The sequence below is a fragment of the Carcharodon carcharias genome, chromosome 20, assembly GCF_017639515.1.
Source record: "Carcharodon carcharias isolate sCarCar2 chromosome 20, sCarCar2.pri, whole genome shotgun sequence".
NCBI lineage: Eukaryota > Metazoa > Chordata > Chondrichthyes > Lamniformes > Lamnidae > Carcharodon > Carcharodon carcharias.
Genome location: NC_054486.1, coordinates 75,984,992 through 75,995,516, shown reverse-complemented (window position 1 = coordinate 75,995,516; position 10,525 = coordinate 75,984,992).

Genomic DNA, 10,525 nt, shown 5'->3' with positions numbered 1-10,525 from the left:
CAAGACCATTCCAAGCTGCAGCAGGTGACGTCTTGCAGTCCTGCTGTATCAAGGAGATGACCAATGCTGTCTTCTCATGGAGGAACACCTATTGCTCATCCCCTATGAGCCAAGTGCAATAGGATGCACAAATGCATACATTGCAGACTTCCCTGGAGTCCAAGAGATTGTGGACTGCACTCACATTGCCCTGCCAGTTCACCATCACCAGCTGTCATCTTCCTCAACAGAAAGGAATACAAATCCCTTACGTTGCAACCACAGGCAGAACATAATGCAGGCCTGTGCCCAGTTTCCTGGTAGTGGCCAGATTCAGTAACCCTGCAACAATCTTCTATCCCACCTGTGTTCCAACCAGACTGTCAGATCACCCTAGCAACTTCATGAGAAGGGATATACCCTCCAGACTTGGCTTATGACACTTATCAGGAGTTACAGACAAAGAGCTGGGCCATGCCACCACCAAAATTTTTGTTTAGTAGGCCATTGACATGCTAAAAGAACAGTTCTGCCTGGACCATTTTGGAGAAGGTATGAAACTCCTGACTGTATCCATTTGTTTGTGGTATACTACATGTTGCAATAGCTTTTTGCCAACCAGAAGGACCAGCCCCTACCACCACCTGGGCAGGAGCACTGTTGGGCACCAGCCCCCCCCCACCGCCAAACCTCCCCACCAAGCTAGCTCTGATCCATGACACCATGACAATTGATCAAAAGTCCTTTGCCTTCACGAGTATTATCACCAATACCAAATCCAGAAAAAAAATTGCTGCAGAAACTAGCTTTATAGTTTGATAACAATGGCAGAATTAAAAACCACTCCTGTGCAAATCCCTAGTGTTGGTCTTGTGTGTTCATTTAATTCTTCTAATGCTCCAATAAAGTGGATCACAGAATCACAGTGCAGAAGAGGCCCATCGAGTCTGCACCGACACATAAGAAACACCTGACCTACCTACCTAATCCCATTTACCAGCACTTGGCCCATAGCCTTGAATGTTATGATGTGCCAAGTGCTCATCCAGGTACTTTTTAAAGGATGTGAGGCAAGCTGCCTCCCCCACCCTCCAAGGTAGTGCATTCCAGACCGTCACCACCCTCTGGGTAAAAAAGTTTTTCCTTATATCCCTCCTAAACCTCCTGCCCCTCACCTTGAACCTATGCCCCCTTGTGACTGACCCTTCAACTAAGGGGAACAGCTAAAATGCTCGCCCACCACCACCTCAGCCACCTGTCTGGCTTCATTCCCCAGAATTAGATCCAGCACTAATGGACCCTCTACAAATTGAGCTAAAAAGTTCTTCTGTACACATTTCAAGAAATCCACTCCATCCAATCCCTTAACACTATGTCTATCCCAATTAATGTTGGGAAAGTTGAAATCACCTAATATGATTACCCTATTGGTATTGTTTTTACACACCTCCACAAATTGTGGACATATTTGCTCCTCAGTTTCCCGCTGACTATCTGGGGGTCTATAATAAATGCCTAATAATGTGGTTGCCCCTTTTTTATTCCTAAGCTCTGCCCACAAAGCTTCATTCGATGCCCTCTCCAAGATATCATCTCTCCTTACTGCAGTAACTGACTCCTTAACTAATAATGCAACGTCTCTTCCTCTTTTACCCCCTCCCCGTCTCGCCTGAAGATTCTATATCCCAGAATGTTGAGCTGCCAATCCTGCCCTTCCCTCAATCACATCTCAGTGATGACTACTATATCACAATTCCACGTGTCAATCCTTACCCTTAACTCTTCCATTTTACCTGTAATACTCCTGGCATTAAAGTAGAGGCCATCCAGCCTTGCCTTACTCCCCTGAAACTTAATGCAGCTGTACTCCCTCTGACTTGATTGTTTTACTGTATTATGATGTGTCCCTATTCTGTTAACATTCTGTGTCCCCTCCCCCTGCCGAATTAGTTTAAACTCCTCCCAACAGCACTAGCAAACCTGCCCGCAAGGATGTTAGTCCTGCTCTGGTTCAGATGTAGACCGTACCGCTTGTACAGGTCCCACCTTCCCCAGAAACGGTTCCAGTGATCCAGGATCTAAAACCCTCCCTCCTGCACCAATTCTTAAGCCAGGTATTCATCTGCGCTATTCTCATATTTCTGAGCTCGCTAGCATGTGGCACTGGGAGTAATCCAGAGATTACAACCTGAGAGGTCTTGCTTTTTAGTCTACTGCCTAACTCCCTGAATTCTTGATGCAAGACCTCATCCCTCTTTCTACCTATGTCATTGGTACCAACATGTGCCATGACCTCAGCCTCATCAGCTGCCCCCTTCAGGATGCCCTGCAGCCGTTCAGTGACATCCTGGACCCTGGCACCAGGGAGGCAACATACCATCCTGGAGTCACGTTGACAGCCACAGTAGCACCTATCTGTTCCCCTGACTATAGAATCCCCTATTACTATTGCTCTTCCTCCCTTCTTCCCCTCCTGTACAGACAGGCTGCTTGTGGTGCCAGAAGCTTGGCTCTGTCTGCACTCCCTGGAGGAACCAGTGCCCTCATCAACCTCCAAAATGGAATACCGATTTGCGAGCGGGACCGCAGGGATCTCCTGAACTACCTGCTTGTTTCTCTTGGACTGCCTTGTGGTCACCCATTCCCTTCCTTCCTCAAGTCCCTTCATCTGCGGTGTGACCAGCTCTCTAAATGTGCTATCCACGATGCTCTCAGATCCGTGGATGCTCCACAGTGTCCCTAGCCACCGTTCCAGCTCTGAAATCCGAGCTTCCAGAAGCCGCAGCTGGACACACTTGCTGCACACAAGCTGGTTCCGGGCACCAGAAATGTCCCCGGCTTCCAATGGCTACAGCTTGGCGGATGCTGGAATGCTGAGCTTCTGGTAAGACTACTTCAGATGATTGTGGTGGATGATCTTCAGCAGAACTGGACCTTGGAGGCCCAACTGCAGATTGTGACCTGCTGCCATGGGATGTAATCTGACCCAACTGTGCAGTACTGACAAGGGATAAGCAGGTGCCTCTCCCGTGGCAGTATCACTCTTCGAGGGCTATACCTCTGGACACCTACCGTGCTGCACCATAGTATCAGATTGATATGATGCTCTGTGAAGACTAGATACTAGTGACAAGATGACTGATCTGAGCTTCCGTACAAGGTGTCAGAGCCGTCACCAGAGTCTCTATTATGGTAGGCTCCACTGATAAGTTCATGGAGCTGACCGCTCAATCTGTGGTTGACAGTATAGCCCCCATTCCCTATGTGAAATCCTGACACAAGTTGGAATTGGCCTGCTTGTGTGCAGGTTCACTGACGGGCAGCCCAGTGCATTTAGCACGTCCTGATGTACAGCCAACAATTTTCTTTGGTAGTCCGGACCTTTTAAAATCAATATTGGGGTCCTCTTAAGCAGGATTAGGATACAATCTTGCCACTTGGTGAGTTGGCTTCTGTGTCATCCTATATGCTGCCCATACTCCTGCACATTTGAGCCCAACCCTACATGAAGACTTCTCTAGCTGAGTCTCCAAAATGCACATGATGCCAGTCTCTGAGCTGGTGCATACTAGGGACAGATTGAGTGCTTCTGAAATAAGGTTGCTCTCCCTCTTAAAGTGCCTCGACATTTTCTGCACCTGAAATGAAAGGAGTTAATGGTTAGCTTTTAGTGCAAAGAGTAAGCAAGAGGTGAGAGATGAATGACTGCTGATAGCAGGCACAATTTGTCATATAGAATATATAAGAGGGAATAGGGTTGTCTCCAGCATTTCCACTCACTGCAGCCATGGCTTGACCCTGCTGTCATGCCAAGGGTCCCCAAATAATGTGAGTGCCCGAGCTACAGCTCTTGCAGCCATATTTGCTTTTAGAAAACATCTGCTGCTGTCTGCAACTCCCCTTTAAGAGGTGTAGATTGCTTTAAATTAGCACCAGTGATGACATGATTCCTTTAAACCCCTCCCCCCAACCGCCCACATAGGTATGCAGCCAATAAACAGTGCAATAAAATTGGCTGCACAGCTGCCTAATAATCTTTTAATCTTTTCTTCTCCGGCTGATGCTGCCAGACCTGCTGAGTTTTTCCAGGTAATTCTGTTTTTGCCTAATAACCTCTCAATGATCTGCAACCACATGAAGAGGCATATGCCAGCCCACTGTGCAGACTGAAATTCTAGGCCCAGGTTTTTTGTATTGTAACATATGCAGCATCTGGTCTAATTCAATTATATTTTAGGTAGAGAAGAATGGTCTCTGTGATGTGCAACAGGTTTTGTGGTGTTGCTCAGAACATATAATTAAGAGCATAAATTCAATTATGTATGTAGCCAGAAATGTTGTTTGAAGAGTGGCATACCTTCTTTAATCACTTTGTAGTATATAGTAATGACTCTTTTTTGCAGTTCACTGATTTTATCATTCATTTAAAGCACAGATCCTCCGACCCCTGCTGATATCAGAAAATATGTTAAATATGAAGCTTCACAGAATCACACAGTGCAGAAGAGGCCCTTTGGCCCATCGAGTCTGCACCGACACATGAGAAGCACCTGACCTACCTACCTAATCCCATTTGCCAGCACTGGGCCCATAGCCTTGAATGTTATGATATGCCAAGTGCTCATCCAGGTACTTTTTAAAGGATGTGAGGCAACCCGCCTCCACCACACTCGCAGGCAGCACATTCCAGACCGTCACCACCCTCTGGGTAAAAAGGTTTTTCCTCACATCCCCCCCTAAACCTCCTGCCCCTCACCTTGAGCTTGTGTCCCCTTGTGACTGACCCTTCAACTAAGGGGAACAGCTGCTCCCTATCCACCTTGTCCATGCCCCTCATAATCTTGTACACCTCGATCAGGTCACCCCTTCAGTCTTCTCTGCTCCAACGAAAACAACCCAAGTCTATCCAACCTCTCTTCATAACTTAAATGTTTCATCCCAGGCAACATCCTGGTGAATCTCCTCTGCATCCCCTCCAGTGCAATCATATCCTTCCTGCACACAGTACTCCAGATGTGGCTTCACCAAGGTTCTATACAACTCCAACATGACCTCCTTACTTTTGTAATCTATGCCTCGATTGATAAAGGCTAGTATCCCATATGCCTTTTTCACCACCCCACTAACATGCCCCTCCGCCTTCAGAGATCTATGGACACACACGCCAAGATCCCTTTGTTCTTCAGAACTTCCTAGTGTCATGCCGTTCATTGAATATTTCCTTGTCAAATTACTCCTTCCAGAGTGTATCACCTCACACTTTTCAGGGTTAATTTCCATCTGCCACTTATTTGTCCATTTGACTATACTATCTATATTTTCTTGTAGTCCAAGACACTCAACCTCACTGTTAACCACCCGGCCAATCTTTGTGTCACCCGCAAACTTACTAATCCTATCCCCCACATAGTCATCTATGTCATTTATATAAATGACGAATAACAGGGGACCCAGCACAGATCCCTGTGATACGCCACTGTACACTGGCTTCCTTTATCTTCAGAAATATTTGCCAGCCATTGGTTGTAAAAGGGCTCTTAAACATTAGAACTTTAAAGAGACACTTGCAGAGTTTCACTTCTCATTAGAAATTATTTTTTAAACAATGATAAATGATTACTTTTAACAGCTTTTGACATGTTTATTTTTCTTGGCGTCGTTAAGATCTAGTGTGATTGAAAACGCTTGTATTTTACCTGTGAACGAATGGTGGGCCACAGTACTACTACTGTGGGCGCATCTACTCATATGTGCCATCATTACTGTAGACTGTGAGGCACGGAGAAACGAACAGAGGACCTACCCATAGGCAGGTCACTATTATTACTGGTACTACTACTACCATCACACCTCTCCTGACAATCCCCAGGGACAGTGATATTTCAGTAGAATTAGCAGAGAAATTGGCTTGTTTACATGGCCCCAACCTCCTGCTATCATTTTAAATATGAATAGTCAAGGACCAGATGGCTGAGATCCCTGTTTAGGAGAAGTTGGACTTAGACTACTGCTCTAAGGAAGAAATCACTGTTTAATAACATCATAAAATCATAAGAAATTTATTGAATGTTATAGGAATAGCTCTCTCTTACTCTCCCACTCTGTTTCTCTATCTATATATATTACTCTCACTCTCACATGATCCCCCACCCATGCATGCCACACACCCACAGGTACACATGCACACAAACGTACACACCATAGCAGTTTCCTGGGTTGACAAACACAAGACATTGGAGGCTGTTTGTCATGAAGCTATTAATGTATATAATATAATATTAATGGAAAATATTTCTCTTTTACAATAGAAGTTTAGTCTGTGGCTGTCTTAATTGGATTAAAGCCAGCTAGACTGGGTGCTAAAATGTGTACTAGTTTTGATATGCAAGAGAGATAGAGTGCATTTGCATTTTTTGAATAGGGCATTCAAGTAGGGTGAAAACAGACACCTATCTAACAGATACCAAGCAATATGTTTATATTACTAATAAAATTGGTACAATGAAAAGGGTTTTATTATTAGAGAGGTTTAGTTCAGAGGTTGATGATTCAATGAGAATTTACATTCAATGGGGGTGGTAGGTATAACTTTAGCAGTTTTTAGGTGTGCAGGGCAGAGGCAATATGAGATCAAAGGCAGCTGGAAGCCTCCAACTGTCTCCACAGAAACCAAAGTGAAAAGGACCTCATTGAAAATGCTTTGCCTGGTGTTTGGTTAAGTCTATGGGTTGCTGTTGCCTTAATGGATGTTAGTTTGAGAATTTGTTAAAAGTGATGATAGTAGTAATTTGAAGCCGTGTGTATATATATTTTAACATGTGTAAATTAATAAAATGTTTCATTTAGTTTAATGTAAAGCCCCGAGAACTGGTGATCTGTTTCCTGAATTTAGAGTTGCAACTCAAACATAACACTTAAAATTATACGTTATGATAGCTGTTTACAGTTTCCCTCTGGGAATTTTAAATAACTCAGCTTTACCAACTGCAATTGTCATAACGCTGATATTTCTGTGAAGGATGTTGCTAATCCTGATTGGGGGTGGAGTGTGGTGCCACGAGGGGGAGGTGATCTCTTGAAGATTAAACTAATGTCCTAGCAAGGATGACTTCATGGGTTCTGGTGGAAATAGGAGGATTACCTCAAATGTCTGTTCCTTGCCAATGGACAATTGAATAAATGACTGGCATAAGCCTCCCAGAAATAAGGTATATGAATGGACTTCTGAGAGGGAACAATCATTTTAGACGGGAGAGAGCTTGAGGTGAACCAATGCTGATTCCAGCCTAACATCTTGGTTAGCTCAAGTAGACTGAAGAAAACAGGAAACCGCCACTTCCGGCCATGGAGATTAGCTTCATCCATTAGTTCATCCGATCCGGGACCACTAATCATTCTGAGGAGACTGCCACCATCAACTATGGAGATCAGCATCCCCTTTCTTCCCCCATCTATTTATCCAATCCAGGACCAGTGAACCATTTTCACCTGTTACAAATCATATGTTTTTTCTGCCTGTAAAGATTATGCATCATATCTAAACAGTTGTTTCTTAATTAACTTAATAAACTAGCTTTAAAATCACTGACGAATTCTCGACCGCCTATACTGGGTAATCTGTGTTTCCCAAAACTGAAGCTCATAGTCCCCTTAATACAAACTTATGCAACGTCAATAGCTGCCATGGCTGGTTGATTGTGTCCACTTTCTAACATGTAAACTGCTTATTTCAGGAGGCAGAGGGGGACTGGTTGCTAAGATACGCCCTTACCTTGAGAGACACTGGCCCTGCCCAATAGCACTTCATATCCCAGCTGCTGGACACTGATCTGCTTAGAAGCAGACTCCTTCCAGCAATGACGTCAGTGAACCTCTGCCTGGAGCTTCTCTCCAACCAATTTCTTCAATATGTCATAGGAGAGAGGTCATGACCCTTCCAGCAGCAGTTTGAGTATTCATGAAAGATGCTTTTCCAGGATTTAGAAGAGATATTGATGGCAGAGAATATCTGTGGAAAAGCAGAAGGAAGCATCTCAAAAAAAGTAGACCTGCAACATCATAGAAAAGGAAGATTATGGTATAAATACCTTAAAGAGTATTTGCAAAAGGAGAAAGGGAAATTGGGGTATGAGTTACAGAACTGGGGAAAAGGGAGCTATGTTGGACCAGCAGAAATAATTTTGGATGATGGGTACAAAATGTAGAAGAAATTAAGCATGACTAAGGGAATTTTGAACAGTAGTGTGAGAAGTGACAGAGGGGTGTTTACTACAAAGAATGAATGGCAAAGGCAAATGAAGCTGTAGTTTTTTATTAGTTCTTGAAATGTGAGCATTGCTGGCAAGGTGAGCAATTATGGCCCATCCCTAATTGCCCTTGATCATTTGTTGTTGAGCCACCTACAATAGAGTGGCTTGCAAGGCCATTTCAGAGGGAAATTAAGAATCAACAACATTGTTGTAGGTCTGGAGTCACATTTGGCTAAACTGTGTAAGGATGGCAGATTATTTTCCCCTGGAGGACGTCAGTGAACCAGATGGGTTTTTACAACAATCTGACAATTTCATGATCATCATTAATGAGACTAGCATTTTATTCCAAATTTATCAATTAATTCAATTGAAATTACTCTAGTTGTCATGGTGAGATTTGAACTCATGCCTCCAAATCATTAATCCAGATTTCTGGGTTACTAGTCCAGGAACATTACCACTATGCTACTGTTCCCCCTAAAACAGGTTATTTTGATATTTTCAGTTTAGGACTACCCTCTATAAGGTTAATATTACACCAGTAAGGCTGTTGCTGGCATCTAAGCTTTATTACTATCATATTATGAGGTGGGCTGAAAAGTAAATTGCTGACCCAGAATGTCTGAAACTTCTTGAACTGCCAGTGATCTGAGAGTTAATCTGTCATGTACCTGCTCTATAATGTATTACTCAATGCATTTGTATAATTGTACAATTATCAAAGCCAACAGTGTAATTACTTCCACTATAAAACATTGCTGGAATCAAAAATGATTAAGTTCCACGAGAACCTTCATATTACATTGTTTCTGTTTCTCAGGCAACAGAAACTTGGGTGTGATTATAAGGTAGAAATCTAATCATTGATAAACATCTGGTCATTAATGTCAAATTCATTATCTCAATATCTTGGAGCATATCGGTAGTCAGTATTTATACTGGCAGGGACTATTAGTTCAATAATTGCTGAAAACTTAAAATAAACAAATAAAATGAGCAGTTTGAAGTAACAGATATCCTGGAGTAATTTCAATATACTACTCTAATCTTCAAGCTGTAAAGCAGTCAAGCTTTTCAAAGTATAACTTGCAGTTGATTATCAGGAAGTTCTGCAGATAATTTAAATTGTAAAACAATAATATATAATTGCTTATAGATAAGGTAAATATAGTTCTATATGCTATGAAGATTTTGTTTTGGCAAACATTAACGAGAGAAAATAAAATGTCTGTTGGCTCCTTTAGCATGTGAACTGAAAAATGCATCAACAAAATAGAACAGTTTTCCTTAAAAACTTTAAATGTTACTTTAAAAAGTAACGACACATTTGTGCCATCACCCTGTGATTTGAAAAGAAATCAATGTAGTAATGGCATTATTACAGGTGTTAGTTATGCTTTTCTTCACCTGGCATTGAACTGACTGATGGACTTTCTAATACAGCAACAATTTCATTTATAAAGCACCTTTAACAGTGTAAGTATTCAAAGGCACTTCACAGGAGCGTTGTCAATTAAAATTTGACAACAAACCTTGTAAGGAGATATTAGGACAGGTGTGCAAAAGCTTGGCTAAAGAAATAAGTTTTAAAGAGCACCTTGAAGGAGGAGAGAGAGGTTTAGGGAAGAAATTCCAGAGCTTGGGGCTGAGACAGCTGAAAGCACAGTGGCCAACAGTGGAGCAAAGGAAATTGGGATGCAAAAGATCTCAGAATTTGAGAATCACAGAACTCTAGTAGTGTTTTAGAGCTGGAGGAGGTTACAGAGATAAGGAGGGGCGAGAATTTTTCCCTCATCAGGCGGGCATGCGCCCGACCCAAACGAGAATAAAATAGTCCATAAAATAGTTGGGCGAGTGTCCCGGCGTCATCACACACACTCGCGATCTTTCGCTCGGCAGGTGCATGTGGATGCTGGAGCGGTGCCCGCCATTAATTAACAGGCCACTTAAGGCACTTAACAATCCAATTGTGTGTAATTTTTCATTATCCATGTGATTTTCAGCTCATCACACAGGCAAAACAGGCAGGCGGCCAGCTGACATTTCCTCAAACCTCTCCAAGGGTGGGATAAAAAGAGTCAGTAGCATTGCCAGTGTGAGTAGTGAGGATTTTTGGAGATAATTTGCAGCTGGTTGCTTATTGATATTTGACAGCTTCATCTCCATTTGGGGCTTCATTCTTAACATTTCCAGGCCTCATTTCAGGACTCATTGCTAGTTTGCCAGGCCCTTGGAGGATTCAGACTATGTGGACCCTTCCAAGTATCAAACAGCCTTCCCTTACCCTGGTAATG